General features: G+C 35.2%; 1 long non-coding RNA gene across 2 annotated transcripts in view; it reads left to right on the top strand.

Annotated features, from left to right (window-relative positions):
* The window catches only part of LOC138809213 (uncharacterized), a 118,229-nt gene that overhangs the window by 79,669 nt on the left and 21,530 nt on the right, over nucleotides 1-17,030 (top strand). For both annotated transcript variants that reach the window (XR_011366749.1, XR_011366750.1), the window contains exon 2: nucleotides 1,592-1,739. This is a non-coding gene — a long non-coding RNA (uncharacterized lncRNA). The remainder of the gene's footprint in view (nucleotides 1-1,591; nucleotides 1,740-17,030) is intronic.

The following is a 17,030-nucleotide window of genomic DNA, read 5'->3' as shown; positions in this document are numbered from 1 at the left end:
TGTTTTCCCAGCAGCATTTGTTAAACAGACTCTATTTCACATATATATATATATGCATATAATACCTATATATATGTATATATTAGCACCATTGTCAAAAATCAAATGGCTGTGTCTATGTGGGATTATTTCTGGATTGTTTATTCTATTTCATTGGTCAATGTGTGTGTTTTTGTGTCAGCATCCATCTTTTAGTGTTTTGTCCATTTTCTTTCTTTAAGGTTTTTATCATTTCTATTGTATATGTCTTTTGCCTCCTTAAGTTTATTGTTAGGCTTTTACTTTGGGGATGGAATGGAATTTTTCCTGATTCTTTTTCAGCATGTTCATTATTGGTATATAGAAAAGCTAGTGACTTTTGCATATTGATTTTTTTATCCTACTAGTTCACAAAATATATTTATCAACTCTGGGCTTGTTTTTATGCAAAATGTTTGAAGTATGAAATCATATCATGCAAATAGGAACATTTTGACTTTCCTATCTGTATTCCTTAATTTTTTTTCTAGTTTCACTGCTCTGGCTAAGAGAATATTATTGAATAAAAAGTCAAACCCCTTGTCTCTTTCCTGAAATGGTTTATTTTTCCCCTTTTAGTATCATCTGCATCTATTGAGATGACAATCTGATTTTTTTAAAACCTTTATGCTATTTACATGTTGTAGTGTTTGTTAATTTGCATATGTTGAACTATTCTTTCATTTCTAGCATGGAATCAAGTTGATCATGTTCAACATTTTGAATGTATTGTTGAATTTGATTTACAAGTATTCTGTGGAGAATTCGTATATCCATTATCATCAAGAAAATATCTATAATTTTCTTTCTTATGTCTTTGCCTGATTTTGATACAAGAAGAATACTGAAGTCATAGAATTAGTTTAGTAGTATTCCTTTCCTTTATATTTTCATGAATTAGCTTGATGATCATTGTCATCAGTTCATTTTTGTAGGCCTGGTAGAATATAGCAGTGAATCCATCTGGTCCTCTACTTTTCTTTTTTGGGGAGATTTCATTACTGATCCAAAGTTGTTTCTTGTTATAGATTAATTTTAGGTGGTTTATATCCTCTTGGCCAATTTTGATAACTGATATTCACTTAGTAATTTATTCATTTCTTTTAGGTTTTCCAGTTTATGAAAATGTCAAGTTTCTGAAGTATAATCTAATAATCCTCTGGATTTCATCTGTACTTTTTTTGTATCTTCTTTCTAGTCTCTGTATTAGTTTGGGTTTTCTTTTCTTTCTTTTTATTAAACTCTTTCTTTTGGTTAGTTAGATAAGGATTTTTCAATATTGTTTTTCTTTTTAAAGAAAGAAGTGTTTTGTTGATAGAACTAAGTCAAAATGCAGATAAACATAAAATGAAGTCCCTGAATATCTTGAAGCAGAATAAAGTTTGGAAAACTTACTTAGAAATAAGACCAGAAAGTGATGTTCTTTTCTGTTTGTTGGTATACACACATACACACACACATACACACACACACACACACACACACGCACACGCACACACACATATATGACATAGGTTCTTACAATGAGCCCAACATAGTACAAGATACTGAAATGTTTTAATTCTCTCAATAGTGCCGCAGAGTGGAATTTACTATGTAGTCCCCTCTATACGGAAGAGGAAATTGAAGCCTGAGTAATTTGCCTATGTTCAAATAACAAAGAAGACTACAAAGCAAAGAAAAATCCTGACTCTTCATTATCCTATGCTTATTAAAATATGGTAAGAAAAATTTATAATAAAATGACATTAAATGACAGAACTTTCTTGACAATTTTTCTTTGCAATATCAGAAACATCCAGCAGGCTGTACCCCTGAATCAGTTTTCTAATCAAAACTCTAAACCATTAAACAAGAATTTTACTTAGTACTTCTGCTGATATTTTTATTTATTTTAAATTAGGTCTATAACAATATTTTATAAAATTTGATATGTACATCTGGAGGCCAAAGTAAACATTGTTTAAACATTAAGTATACATATTTTTCTTATGAATCAGTTAATTTAAATTTTAAAAATAATGCATATGTTATTGGTGATGTTTAGGCACTAGGTTTACTGTAATCAATAAATATGGTGTAAAGTAACCACTAACAGAAAATGGAAATGCTATATTTAATGAATTGATTTTAAATTAAAATACTACCTTATTAGCATTATTAAATACTACCTTATTAAAATTGATTTCATAGCCAAAGACAGAGCTTTGTTTTGTTTAATCCTTACAAAATTCATGCTTTTTAATTTCAGGCTGCTACACTAACTAAGCTTGATTTTCAGAAAGGTGAATTCGTTTATCAGAATGTGTCTGAATGTGGCGTATGATACAATTATTCTGGAATCATCTAAGATGACTCTAGACTTACTGAATCAGAAACTCTGAAAATGGGGTCCAGCAATTTGTTTTGACAAGGCCTTCAGGGTGATTCTGATGCTTACTGAAGTTTGAAAATCGCTGATGTAGTACCTCAACTAAGAGTAGATTTTTTATCCCTGGCCAGATTGGATCAGAATCTTTGGTGTCTAGAGACAATGTCTATTAATGTGTGTGTGTGTGTGTACATATCTTTGGCACATAGGAATTTGAGAACCACACTGGTCCATGTAATATGATTTCAGAGGACAAAGAAGGATCATTTCTTTAATATTTCTCTTGAAACACTGATCAAATCACAGCAATTATAAGTTTAAGTTTAATTGATGTTTGTTAATAAGTTTCTTCACCCTTAAGGGAAAACTGAAAAATGAACAATAAGAACAGATAGTTATTAGGCTGAGAGCCTAATATAAACATTTTGGCTTGCTGTCACCCTAGATTGACTTACAATGTCTCATATTATTTATTAGGGGATGTCATCAGTTCAGTATAATATTTTCAGTACAGCTCTTTTTGGCAAGGCACCAGTGGCCAGTACCCTTATATCCTGCTTTCACTGCTAAAAGAAGACCTTTTTAATAATGTTCTTGTCAGTAACTTAGCAATATACATAACCTGATGATAGGTAGTAGAATATTATGGAGTTAATTTGTTGTGTGGCATACTTATAGCAGAAGAAATCTCATTACTTAATTATGTCATCTAAAGCTTTTTGCAACAATATATATCCAGTTGATTGACCAGACTATGCTTCATTTCCAATAAGAGTGATTTCTATTGCTTTAAAATAATATATATGCAACATGGATGATACTAAGTTTAAAAAAAAGAACCATTGCACTTAATGAAAAAAATTAACAAAATATAACACATATTTTATGGTTTCAGTTACATGAAATATCAACAACAGATAAGTCTATAGAGATAGTAAGCAATGTAGTAGTTTTCTGGGGTACCAGAGGAGGTTTTGTGGAGTAACTGCATGAGAATGTGATTTTTCTTTTGGAGGGGTATAATAAAATTATTCTAGAATTAGATTGTAGTGATGGTTTTACAATATCATGAATGCACACCACAAAATATACTCTTAAAAACGGTTATTTCTATGTTTGTGTATTTTATTACAACAAAAATAAGTAAGTATACAGAATAGAACAGAATATCTCCTCACAGGATACAGGGTACTCTGGGTACAAAAATAATGTACCGTGGGGGAGGAACATACAAAGCAACAAAAAAAAATCACATGGTACATTATAAATACGTTAGAAACAATATCAAGAAAAAAAAACCACTTGTGTCCCTATCTTGGGGTTCATTTCGCTTAACCTCATCTTATCTGGTCATATGCACATAGCTTTTGACCTTTTCTACTTGTCCCAGATATATACTAATTATTGCAAATAAGGGAAACCATGGGACCTATGTTTCTTTGGGCCTGGCTTACTTCACTTAATATAATTTTTTCCAAGTCTTTCCATTTCTTTCTTTTTTATTGTGAGTATACCACACAGAGGAGTTACAATTACATGGGCATGATAATGAGTTCATTTCTTATCAAGCATTGTTGCCTGCTCTTTGTTTTCCCTTCCCATCCTTTCCCATCCTCCCCCTACCCTCCCACCAAATTTGTAAAGTTCATTTTTCAACATAACGACTTGTACATATCATTGTTGCAATGGGTCCACCTGTATCCCTAGTTAAACGATTTGTTTTTTCCCTTCCCCTCCAACATCAAATACAGTGAAAGCATGGATTATACCGTGGGGGAGGGACATACAAAGCAACAAAGAAATCATCTTATAAATATGTTAGAAACAATTTCATAAAAGGAAAAAAAAAAACAAAAAAAATTGAATACTTATCTTGGGGTTCATTCCCCTAACACCAACTTATCTGACCTTTTCTGCTTGACTCAGACATGGGCGATGTCATTCTTTCTGATGAAGGCATAGAATTCCTCTGTGTGTGTGTGTGTGTGTGTGTGTGTGTGTGTGTGTGTGTGTGTGTGTGTGTGTGTACCACATTTTCTTGATCCATTCATCTACTGAGGGGCATCTGGGTTGGTTCCAGATCTTAGTTATGGTAAATAATGCTGCAATAAACATAGTTGTGCTGGTAGCTTTTGTATGGTCTTGTTTGTGATCATTTGGGTAAATGTCCAAAAGTGGGATTGCTGGGTCATAGGGGAGCTCTATGTGGAGTCTTTTGAGGAACCTCCATACTACTTTCCAAAGTGGTTGAACAATTTTTAACAAGTTTACACTCCCAGGAACAATGCAGTAGGGTTCCCTTCTGTCCACATCCCTTCCAGTATCTGTTGTTATTAGAGTTCTTGATTATAGCCATTCTAACTGGGGTGAGGTGGTATCTCAATGTTTTTTTGATTTGCATTTCTTTTATGGCTAGGGAGGTTGAGCATTTCTTCATGTGTCTATTGGCCATCCTTCTTTCCTCTTCAGAGAAGTTTTTCTTTAAGTCTCTAGAGCCCACTTATTTATCAGGCAGTTATTTCTTTGAGGATTTGTTGTTAGGGGATTTAATTTTTTGAATTCCAGGTATATTTTAGATATGAGACGCTTGTCTGTTGTATGGCTAGTGAAGATCTTCTTCCCATCTGTGGGCTTTCTATTGATCTTGGTAGCTATGTCCTTTGCCATGCAGAAGCTCTGCAATTTCATGCAATCCCATTTGTCCAACCTTTCTTTGATTGGTCTCTATTAAGAAAATTTCAGCCTGTGCCAAGGAGACCTAGAGTTTCCCCTATTGCATCCTGTGTTGTTTTCAGGGTGTCTGCTTTGCTTCTGAGGTCTCTGATCAATCCGGAGTTGATTCTGGTGCAGGATGATATATAAGGATCTAGCTTTAGTTTTCTACAAATGATTAGCCAATTTTGCCAGCACCATTTACTGAAGAGGCTGTCTTTCTTCCGTTCTATTTTTTTTTTAGCTCCCTTATCGAAGATTAGGTGGCTATAGGTCTGTGGGTTCATTTCTGAGTTTTCAATTTTATTCCATCCATTGGTCCTGAGGTCTGTTTTTGTGCCAGTACCAAGCTGTTTTGATCACTATGGTATAGCCCCTGTTTTCACTCTATTTGATGTTGGTATAATTTGGGGAGGGGAAGGGAAAAAGCAAAATGATTAAATAGGTATACAGGTTGACCTATTGTAACAATGAGATATACAAGACACTGTTGAAAAATGAACTTTACAATTTAGGCAGTTGGGGGTGTAGTTGTGGAGGTGGGAGGGGAGGGATGGTAAGGAAAAACAAAGGAGGAGGCAACAATGCTGGATAAGAAATGTACTCAATACCTTGCTCATGTAACTGTTACCCCTCTGTGTAGTATTTTCACAATTAAAAAAACATAAAAAATGTACCACTGAGGTACATTCTAGAGAATTCTAGAGAATTCTAGAATGCACCCTATGTATAATGTTGTAAGAAGTGACACTAAATTTGGAAACTGTCAAGCTACAATTTTGAAAACCAATTCTCACTTTACAAAAAGATAAAACAAAAACAGGAGACTAAGTAATTTAAGATTATATAGCCATAGTGCTGCACATATAATTGTAATGGACACATTCACAGTCACTCCAATCTGAGTCTCAAGAGACTAGTTCAGAGCGGGGAGTTTTCTAAGGCACAAGTGCTCAGCTGGTTTCTCACATAGAAATAGGTGGGCTTGGGTGAGATTCCCGGCTTGACGTACCCGTGAGGCCCCTGCCACCAAGCCTCTAGAACAAATGCAGTTTTTCCCATGAGATAATTTCAGGTTGGGAATTAACTTATATGCAGGGATTAACTCTTGGTGTCAATCTGACTATACACAAAGAATATTTATTGTTACTTTCCTCCTTCAGAAAACTCAGATATTTACAGCTGTGACCTCCGTGCTTGCCCGTTTGTACTTTCCCTCCTACTACCTACAAATCAAATTACTCTCATAAAAATTCATCATTTCCCATTAAGTTTAGGTAAGAAACTTACTGCCACATCGCTTCTACTAGAATACGGGAGGAGATGAGCTGCTTTGCAATGAGACATAAGTGGTATCTTCTTGGCTTTCTGAAGGGCAGCTCCTTCTGTAGGTGCTTTTGTGAGGTTCTGTCACCCACACTACCCATTACAATTCTTACATGTACATGTCTGACCTGGAGAAAATGTAGCTGGCACTTATTTATCAGTTGTCTCCTGTCTCAAAGCAAAAGGCTAGTGCTTCCATGCAGCCTGGAATCATAAACATCATACAGAACTTCTGAAGATCAATCTTTTTAAAATAGATGTACTATTTAAAAAGTGTAGTGTTGATCCAAAAAATAATTTCAGATATATCCATGAGCGACAAAGAGATTGTAGTCTGCTATCTTTGTACACAACACACAGGCTATTCTATTTTGTATGGTCACCAATTGTATGCATTTGAAAAACAGATTCTTATGCTGTTAAGGAGACATAACATAGGCTAAGGATTTGATATTGCGCCAATAAAATTAAGAAAAAAAATTAAAACCTGCCAAATGGATGTTTGCCCTGTATTAGTGACTGTCATTTTGATATGAAGCTTAACTTTAATGAATACCTGACAAAGAAACCTTTTAAAGGAATGATTATCTTTGACATGAATATATTCAGTTACTGTTTATACAATGAAATCTCAACTAGCTGGTAAAAATGGCATAATATTACGACACAGATATAAAACACTACATAAAGAAAATGTAAGGGTTGCCTGAAGAACTAATGAATAATTCTGTTATCTAGGTTGGTGTTTCAGTGAGGATTTGCTTTGAATAAAGCTTGTGGGTTTGACTTGTACATTTAAATTATATCCAGTGCCTTATTAATGCTATGTATAAAATTATAGAAATTACCAAAGCAAGAAAGCTTTATGTTTGCATTTTCCTTTCAGATTCAGGCAAAGGAATTCTAATTATGGCCTAAGACTACATTTTATATCTTAAATTTGTAAGAAAAAAGGAAAGTGCTTGCATATGAATGTAATAATACTTAAAAATGAATACCTTAGTCATAACCGTTGTATCTTTTCTCTTAAGATGACATATTAGAAAAGGCAAATAATTATTCTGTTATATGGTGGTCTAATTGTGTTCAGAGAAAAGGAATGAAAAATACAAATGACTATGAAACATAAACCATAATGACCAGGTTGTGTTACTTGTTATTAGCTTAAAGAAAAGAAGGCTAGCTTGTGAATTTGTGATGATGCACAGTGAAACAAAAGATAACAGGCAAGCTGTTCCTTGTTCTCCATTTCCATGGAAGAAAATGGCTTACACTGGTTAAATAAAAGAACGTTCTTTATGTTGTGTCTAGGAATAACAAAGAAATGTGAAACCATTCTCCTGGGAGATATTGAAGATAGAGAACATGCATCTATAGGTAAAGATTTCTCTGGTGACTGAGTTATGAAATGATGTGCTTCTTGTCAATGGGCTTTAAAATGGTGTAATACTGCTTGGTCCCCAGAAGGTGGCAGTGTCTTTTGAATCTAATGTAAAATAAAATAAATGTTTTTAGTGTTGACCTTCATTAATTCAGGAAATTTCCAGTGGTCATTGGTGAAACCTAAATGAGTAACTATTTGTTCTTTGTGATTTGTAGTTAATAATAGAGTGAAGTATGGAAGAGGAGTTGTAAGGTGAACAAAAGAGTTGAGGAAAAAGAACACTGAATAAAATTTAAATAATTTTGATTTAAAAATTGATTTAAAATTAAAGGCAATGATTCTCAATCCTGACTGCAATTAAAGTTAGTTTAGTAGCGGGGCCTGGGCTCCGTTGACCTGGAATGATGTTCTGGCATAAACATTTTCAACATATTGAGATTTACAATGCTAGGACTTTTAAGGGCTCGCAGTGTTTATGAAATTAAGCAGAGTATGATGGCTGAAAAGCTTTGACACCAGCTATTGCTTCAGGATAATATTTGAATGTAAGATACAAACAATTATTTTCAACTGTTCTTGTATGGATAGATCCGTAAGATTATTTAGCAGAGACCTCATATTAAGAACAATGAATCTGGAAAAAAAAAAAAAGCCATGTAGACTGGCTCCTTCATGTGTGTGATATGGGGGATGGAGTGAGTTATTTTTTCACTCTGGGCTTTAGTCTCCTTATGTGAAAAGTGAGGGAGCTACATGACCTTCAAAGTCTCCCTACTTTCCTGTTGTCCGGAATTCTTTGTGATTTTATGTATCTTTTTGCAAGAATCTATATGTTTTCCTATTTGAAAATTTTAAAAAAGCCACTTTATAACAAAAGGAATGCAGAACTCTAATTGTATTTTGTTATATTTCTCATGATCTATTTAAAATGAGACATTTACTTAAGCCAACTTATGAAGTTGAAGAGAATATTGTGAAAGGCTTTATGCATGAATAACTCAGGAGACTTATTTGAGAACCTGAGCTTAGAAGACAAGTCCTATTATCAAACTCATGGTTTAGTAGGAATGACAAAGTGAATTTGTTCTCTTAGTCTTTAAAAGACATGCCTTTGTATCAACATTCCCAAAATAATAGCATTAGCCATCAGAGAAGTAGTATGAGAGATGTGGTCTTTTACTAAATTTTCTTTACAAACCATTTCTGTAAATCCCCCAGGAACACTTCCAATCTGTGTTCTGTATTGTGTTTGAGTTGCTCCTAAACCTCCAGGTAAGCATTCAGTATTTCAGCTCCATCTTAGATGTGCTTTGGTGATTAAGTGAGAATTCTGTGTACACATCTAGTGTGAAACAGAAAAGAGCAGTAACAACATGGAAAGGACATTATTGGACATCAAATAGATTGTGAAGTCTGCAGCTACAACGTCTGGTTCAGAATGGCTAGTTAATTGACTAGTGCCCATCCTGGCAGCTTGTACTTCAGCTGCTATGAAAAGTGGCTTGCTACTCTTAGGATCCCATCAATAGGAAATGTGAATAGATATTTATTCAGTAACGATTGAGCACCTTCTGTATGTTGGTTCCACATGACAGGTCTGCCCTAATGAAACCAGAGGTTTTAGGCCAGAAGTCCAAACTTCATGTCAGGTCTGGCCATTTGCCCCTATACACCAAATAAAGAGACATGGTGAAAGGCAAAGAAAGACCTATTATATAGCATATGCATGCCATGGGAAGACAGCTTCTTCAGTATTCCTGAAGACATCTTTGGGGTGCAGATATAAGCTTTAACTTTAAATAGACAAGGAACTAGGCAAAGGGACAAAGAAAGGGCATAGTTTTCAAACCGTCTTAGTCAACATGACCTGGTTGGTCAATATTTCAGTTGCTCTTTGGGGAAGGGTTTGGGAGAAGTTCTTAAAACTGGTCAGGATTAACAAGTGATAGTTGTTCCATAGGTGGTCTGTCCTGAGAACACGTTATTGTGCCTTAGGGGTAATTTCAGTCTCTTGTCTTAAAGACACTATTGATCACTCTTGTCTTTTTTAGAATTCAGGGTGATTATAAAGACATTGCAAAGAGAAAGTCTTTGAGCAAAGACATTAAAAATGGAGGCCAGTATGCCAAGTCTTTCTCCTGCTTGTAGCTAATTCATGGGCCTAGGTAAGTCGTCGGTGTTTTTCAGCAAGAGTAGCTTTTAAACACCTTTTTGCATTGTGGAGTTATTTCTCTCTCTTTTTTTCTTTCTTTTATGTTTTTTTTTTTTTTAAATTCAGGGCCAGGGCACTGTCCCTGAGTGTTTTTGTTTTTTGTTTTTTGTTTTGTTTGTTTTTTGCTCAAAGCTAGCACGCTACCACTTGAGCCACAGCTCCACTTCTGCTTTTTGGTAGTTAATTGGAGATAAAAGTCTCACATACTTTCCTGGTCTGCCTTTGAACCACAATCCTCACATCTCAGCCTTCTGAACAGTTAGGATTACAGGTGTAAGCTACTAGTTCCTAGCTACAGTGGCACATCATGCAGTCCTTACATTTTTCCTCTGTTCATGCTGAATCTAGGAGAAAGAAAATTCTTCTTTCTGTTCATTCCCAGGCTTGGCTTTTCTCCTACCTCAGAATGATGGATAGTGGAAACATCTAACATATCACCCTCATGAAATAACACTCTCCCCAAGGGCAAGATAAAGCTATAATTAAAGGATATGCTTCAAGATCTGAATTATTCAATTTTTAAAATGTCTGAATTACCAATAGGCCAGCCAGAGAAAAGATATCACCAGACCATTCCTACTCTTCACTGCAGCATGATTCTAAGGGAAGGCCAGTCTTGGCTTCTAGTAAGAGCTGTTCAAAACCGGGCTGAGAGAAAATTGTTGCATAAAGGTTATTCATATCTCTAGCAAGGGAGAGAAATTTCTAGGAGAAAACTAAATCCATATTTAGGACTGAAATGTTCATCTCTATAAGGGAAATATTTTACTAAAATAATACAATTTATATTGACCAACTGATTTAATGATTCTATCTGAAGCACTAGTTTTCAGGTTAATGGTGACAAAATATTTCAAAGAACAATAAGAAGCTAATATGCTTACAAAAGTATTCTGGTGATTTTCCTAAAGTAAAAGATAGAATGTATTTCAAGGGGGGTTAATGTTCTACTATGAACACACCTATTTCACTTGAGAACTTATTATAAACTGGATGGCATAAGAACAGAAAGAAAAGTACCGAGGAGACTTGAGGCAGGTTGGAATGAAGACAGAGAAACACTTCAGGATGAGAAATTACAGAAAGTTGGGTAGGAGCCTGGAGAAGTGGGGAGGGATATACCACAGAGTGGGTCTACACAGATAGAGCAGCACTTAGGAAGTCTTAAGGTGTATGGATAAGGGTGACTTAAAGAGGAGTAAATGTAACAATCACACTCATTTCATGGCCCTATTTGACTTTTATGTTTGAAAGTTACTAGATAATTTGGAAAGCAGACACCTTCATCCTCTACCCCATTCTCATTCAAAATCAGAGAACACAGAATTCTTTTCCAATTAGTTTAGTGAATTGCACATTCATCAAAGACAAATGGACCAAAAAATCATCACATTTCCCAGGACTTAATCATAAAGTACTTAGTATTTTTCTGTACATAGTAGGTACAGTATGTACATGAATGAATGAATGAAGGCGATGAAAAGTTAATAAACTTGTTTAAATGAGAGTATCTAAACACTGAAATAATAATAGTTTCAACTAACTTAGTAAGATAATCTCAGTTATATTATCTCACTTCATAATCACAGAAACTTCTGAAGTATATCAGACCGTTTCTTATTTTACACATGTAGAATCTATGCTCAAGGTAAGTAATTCAGGATCAGAGATTGGAAATGTAAAAAACTGAGTTTGAAATCCAGACCTATTCTAGTTAATTTATTTTTTTTTATTTACTCAAGAAACATCCACTAAAACTTCATTCTACAATTTCTCCTGTTGAGATGTCTGCATCTCATTGGTGGAACTCTAAATGACAAAGACAATTATTCAGGAAACAGACCCTATTATTTACTAGCACCATTTAATGAAGTACATATTTAGTTTGCCCTTTACCTAATCTAAGCTGGGTTACTAGGTACCTATCTACATTTTCTTTGACATTTAGCTCTGGTGAGTGCTTGTCCACTAATTTGAAAGAAGGATCAACTAACGTTATGGATGAAGGCTATAATACTTTTAAAATTAGAAACAGATTATGTTCTCATGTCTTCAAAGAAAAGAGCACAAACTGCAGAAAGTTACTTGCTTATATCCCAGATGGGAGTTGGTTTACTAGGTATAATGTTGTATCACTAGCATGCCATAAAAATCTTGTTCAAATTTGTGGTCTAATGTAGTTTTGTATAGGAATTTTGACAATATTTGAAGGTTTCTTACTTCCTCCAATAAACTACAAATTAACAATTTAAAAATAATGTTTTTAGCCAGGCACCAATGGCTTAGGCCTGTAATCCTAGGTACTCAGCTGAGATCCAGGGATCATAGTTTAAAGCCAGCCCTGGCACGAAAGTCTGTAAGGTTCTTATCCCTAATTAATTATCAGAAAGGTGAAAGTGAAACTGTGGCTCAATGTGGTAGAGCACGAGCCTTGAGCAAAAATGATCAGGGATGGTGCCCAGGCCCTGAGTTCAAACCCCAGGGCCCACACACAAAAAATGGAATTACAATTTTGTAACTTTGGCCTTCACCTTCATTCATTATTTTAACTCAGAGGTGGGAACTGTATAATCTTATAATTGTAAGTTACCAATAAAGCTCTCTACCCTTTTTAGCAAAACATATTACAAACAATTTGGAATATATAATTAATTAGCAATTAAGTAGAAAGGCGGCTAGACAACTAATTCTCTGTTGTATAGATAAAGGCAGTAAACCCTGAGTTACAAATTAAGTCTTGTGTTAGTTATTTAGGGTATGTAAAAATCAGAGCATAGATTTTTTTTAATCATTAGAATAATATGTTGTTGAGTCAAGAAATGTAGATTTTATGCCATTGGATGTGAAAAAGAAATGGATAAAAATACTTTATGGATATATTTTTTGAAGATAATGTTGTATGTTTTGGTGATTTTTCCCCCTTTTAAAAATCTTTCTTTCTTTGCCAAAAGTTTTGAAGGCTAGGAGGTGGAAATGTCATTTGACTTTTTCTCCCACAGTTTCTTCATTTGAAAAATAGAACTCTCTCTCTTTCTTTGTCTTATACACATGTATTTATATATACAAATTTCATAATGTTTAATCTTTTTAAAATTGTTATTGAAAAGGTGATATACAGAGGGGTTACAGTTACATAGGTCAGGTAATGAGTACATTTCCTTTTGATCCGTGTCATCTCTTGAGATTTGGAATGAGACAAGTATCAGCTGCTGCCTTGGTTCTGTTGTAAATTGTGGAAGGTAGGTTCTATATATCTTATATAACTACATATGTACTACAATTACATTGTCTACTTGTAGTTGTATTACTGCCAAAGCCAGAATTCCAGGCAGCATTTCCCAATGCAATTTAGACATGGCAGTGAATTTCACCATAGAATAACTGAAAGAGAATCTTTGCCTGACTTATTTGCAGTCTGGACCCTGCCACCCTAGGGTAGATGATAACTAGAAGTATCTAAATCCTATATAGAATGTCAGAGGCTTCAGACTCAGCCTCCCACAAATGGGAAAAAATTTTGTCATCACTGGTGAAAAATGGTGGCTGGGACCTCCTGATATCATAGTTGCTATCATCCTGTGTTTGGATCATCAGAGCCTATCCTTTCTTTAGTCCTTGTCTGCTCTTTCCAAATGATATTTTTGATGGGATTATTAAAATCTAAAATTTTGACTGTAAATCCTATTTTTGCTACTAAGTCTTCCCTTCTAAACACAATGCTCATATGCTTAAATTCACCACAGTCACAAATAACTACACAGTGCTCCTCCTTTTTTAAACCTGACGTGAACTACAAATATGCTATATATAACGCCACTTTAATAGTATGGGCTTGTATGAAAATAGAAAAGTCTGTCATGTGGTGTGTTTATTATAATGTGTAGGTATAGCTACTTTAGAAGTGGGTGGTATTTTACATGACTTCTTTATATTGCTTAAGGATAATGATTGCTTAAGATCTTTGCTGATTTTCTCTATAGTTTTCTGGGGAGAAATTTTACAGATAAGAAGTCATTTAAAACTCATCACAATATAATCATCTCAGCTCACTGACCTGGGCAATAATAACACACAGATGAACCCTAGAGCTTCTGTTTTTTAGGGAGGCCATAACTTACCATCATTAAAATTGCCAAAGAATTGTTTTAGTGATTCCATCATGCATAATATGCTTGATGGGTATAAAGCTAATCAAGCAAACATCAAGACCACTTCAAATTCTCCTTTGAGATAAAAAATTTAAGTATAATACACAAATAGTAGTATGCTAGTCTCCAAGAGTTTCTTTTGACAAACACCTAAAAATGAATAAATATGAAGTCTATTCAGTTAAAAATTATAGGGAAGCATAACTAGTATTATCAAGAATGAAAATATCCATCTGATTTATTTTTTCTGATGATAAAAACTTCCATTTCTTTTTACAGTATCAAAGCATGTTAACCACTTTGAGGGGCATTTTCTAAGCTGGCAGATCTTTTCCCCCTGCCTCCTCAAACCATGTGCCATGACCTGAACTTAACATTTTCTTAAAGATACTAGACACCATTGTGGCCATCAAATAGCACGGTGTACTGTGAACAGAGATTCTTTTAGGAGTAATATTGTGGTGTGCAGAGCTATTTTGCTATGTAAAAAAGGGTCCAGATTATGTTTTTTAGTCCATCTGTTTACTTACTATAAATATCTTTTAAAATCCTGTACCTATAGTAGTTTAACTGTGTGCATTACTTCACAATATACCACCTCAAACTTACTGGCATTTCAGAAACCTTTAAAAATTTATTTAAAGGGGTGAAGGGTAGTACAGATGTTTGACCTCAGGACCTTACTCTTGCTAGGCAAGTGCTCTGTTTATCATTTTAAGCCATAACCCAGATCTTTTTGCTTTAATTTGCTTCTCAGATATGTTTTTATGTTGTTGTCCAAGAAGCCTTAGCCTCAGACTACTGCCTTTCTCCAGACTACCTCCTTCTTCAGAGTAGCTGAGATTATAGGCACATACTTCACTCATCTTTGAGAAAGGAACTCTTACCTTTTTACCTAGGCTGACTTCAAACTATATGCTGTTACTACCTCCACTTCCTGAGTACCTAGGGTGATGGGCCTATGCCTAAAAATGCCCAGCTTAAAAATCATTTTGTTATATTCTTAGACTCTCATTCAGGAAAGCACACGTGGGAATGGCTTTCCTCTGCACCACAATGTCAGGCACTTTATCTAGGAAGACACAGTTATCTAAGGGTAACTTTAGTGCCCAGGTCAGGAACAGCTGAAACTTGCGCTCTGGTTCCATGGTGACTTTTCACTCACCTGCCTGGTGATTGGATTGGCCTAATGGAAGTCTGTGCTCTGCTGGGATGATTGACAGAACACTGCACATAGCCTTTCCCATGGCTTCAGGTGTTCAACATAACTGGAGTCCCACATGTAAAACCCAAATGGAGGCCTCCAAAGATTAGTCTGCACCACTCTCTTAGTACCCTGGAAGTCAATCCCATCATTTAAGGATCAGTTCAACTATTATCCTCCTTCCTATGTTTTACTTAACCAACCACTGACATAGACCTACTCCCTCTATTTCTACACACATCCCTTGATTTTGTTATTTTTACTATTGAATGATAACTGATAAGTAGCAGCCATAGACAATGGGGATAGGTAAAGGAAACAGAATGCAGGATGAAATGACAAGGTTTCTGAGAGGAGATAGTCTAATTAAACTTTCTCACTTAAAGGTGACCAGCCTGGAGGGGATGTGGACAGAAGGGAACCTTACTTCATTGTTGGTGAGAGTGTGAACTCGTTCAACCACTTTGGAAAGTAGTATGGAGGTTCCTCAAAAGACTCCACATAGAGCTCCCCTATGACCCAGCAATCCCACTTTTGGGCATTTACCCAAATGTTTACGAACAAGACCACACTAAAGCTACCAGCACAACTATGTTTATTGCAGCATTATTTACCATAGCTAAGATATGGAACCAACCCAGATGCCCCTCAGTAGATGAATGGATCAAGAAAATGTGGTATATATACACAATGGAATTGTATGCTTCCATCAGAAAGTATGACATTGCCCCATTTGTTAGGAAATGGAAAAACTTGGAAAAAATTATATTAAGTGAAGTAAGCCAAGCCCAAAGAAACTTAGGTCCCATGATTTCCCTTATTTGCAATATCTAGTATATGTATGAGTCAAGCAGAAAAGGTCAGATAAGGTGATGTTAGGAAAATGAACCCTAAGATATGTATTCAAATTTTTTTCTTTCATGCATTTGTTTCTAACACATTTATAAGATTATTTCTTTGTTGCTTTGTATGTCCCTCCCCCACAGTATAACCCCTGCTTTCACTGTATTTGATTTTGGTATAATTTGTGGAGGGGAAGGGGAAAAACAAGTTGTTTAAATAAAGATACAGGTGGACCCATTGCAACAATCAGAAGTACAAGTTGTCATGTCGAAAACAAACTTTACAACTTTGGTGGGGGTCGGGGAGGACTGGGTGGGGGGGTGGGGGGAGGCTGGGAAGGGATGGGAAGGCGAAACAAAGGAGGAGGCTACAATGCTTGATAAGAAATGTACTCATTATCTTGCCCATGTAATTGTAACCCCTCTGTACAATATTTTCACAATAAAAAAAGAAAAAAATAAAGGTGACCAGCCTATGCAGTACACCAATGTCACAGAGTGTCATGAGATTTTTCTTCTTAATACCCCACCCACCTAAGGATTAATGAAAGGCTTCTTTCCAGACTGAAGTACATCAACAAATAGTTCCTGGAACGACATACCTGTAACTTACATACTGAGGTCAGAAAACCAGAAGTCTTCTTACTTTGGAAAAGTGACTTTCTTCCGAGGCCTGGTCTTGGGGAGGAATTCAATTCTCCAAGCTTATTATACTCAAAAAAACTCCACAAAACTTGGGCTTTGTGTTGGGGTAAAAATAATTGTCATTCTCACCCTAGAGATGATCTGTTTTTAGTCTTCTAAAATTGTACT

The sequence above is a fragment of the Dipodomys merriami genome, unplaced genomic scaffold (assembly GCF_024711535.1).
Source record: "Dipodomys merriami isolate MVZ:Mamm:240054 unplaced genomic scaffold, mDipMer1.0.p SCAF_49, whole genome shotgun sequence".
In the NCBI taxonomy this organism is placed as follows: Eukaryota; Metazoa; Chordata; class Mammalia; order Rodentia; family Heteromyidae; genus Dipodomys; species Dipodomys merriami.
The sequence above is the reverse complement of the archived record's forward strand: the minus strand, read 5'-3'. Positions and strand labels throughout refer to the sequence as shown.